The sequence below is a fragment of the Heloderma suspectum genome, chromosome 16, assembly GCF_057233095.1.
Source record: "Heloderma suspectum isolate Gila_16-S chromosome 16, 16-S_ref, whole genome shotgun sequence".
Lineage (NCBI taxonomy): Eukaryota > Metazoa > Chordata > Lepidosauria > Squamata > Helodermatidae > Heloderma > Heloderma suspectum.
Genome location: NC_139473.1, coordinates 7,422,037 through 7,423,082, shown reverse-complemented (window position 1 = coordinate 7,423,082; position 1,046 = coordinate 7,422,037).

The window sequence follows — 1,046 nt, the reverse complement described above, 5'->3', positions numbered from 1 at the left end:
GCTGGCCAAGGCGGCGGCGGCGGCGGGAGCGAGAGCGGCCGGCTGATCCGCCCCTTTCCGCCAGGGCAGCCGCCTCTCCCGAGGAAAGCAGCCCGAGGAGGAGCGGGGCCCTTCCGCCAAAGCCAGCCCGGCAGAGCCGGCGGAGCGGGGCCCTTCCAGGGCGCTTCCTTGGAGGGGGTCGTGCCGCCCTCCCGCGCCACAGAAATCCCCCGACAAGATGATACTAACAAGGAGATGTCGTTATGGAGGAGGAGGAGGAGAAAAAGTTAAATAAGTTTCTCCATATGCGGCACGGAAAGAATTTGAGATTTTAAGGGTGCAATCCTATGCATGTTTAGACGGGGGGGGGAAACCCTATGCATGTTTAGACGGGAGGGGGGAAAAAACCCTATGCATGTTTAGACGGGGGGGGGGAACCCTGTGCATGTTTAGACGGGGGGGGGGAAACCCTGTGCATGTTTAGACGGGGGGGGGAACCCTGTGCATGTTTAGACAGCATTCCCCATGCTGGCTGGGGAATGCTGGGAATTAGAGGGCTTTTTTCTGTCTGAACATACATAGGATCGCGCCCTAAATAAATCCAACTGCGTGCCAGAAAGCGAAACTGACAAATGTGTTGATCCAGGCAGAGGGCTTTGAGGGCTTGCTTGCCAAAGTCTGGGTTGGAATCCCTGTCTGTCTAACTCTGGTTGTGCTACTGAATTAGGGTCGCCGCTTCTTTTTTCCACATCTTTGTAACAGCTGTATGGCAGGCAGGCACATCATGACCTCCTCCGTTTAATTTGGCCAGCGCAGATGGGCAAGAATGTAATTCTGGTTTGATTTTTTATCAGAATCATAGAAAGTATTGTAGAATCATAGGGTGGGAAGGGGCCTACAAGACCCTCAAGTCCAACCCCCTGCTCGATGCAGGAAGCCTGGTTCCCAGGCAGTCTCCCATCCAAGTACGAACCAGGGCTGACCCTGCTTGGCTTCCGAGATCAGACGGGATTGGGCACATCCAGCCCTTTGCTCGTGTACCCAAACTCTCAAACTTCTGCATATTC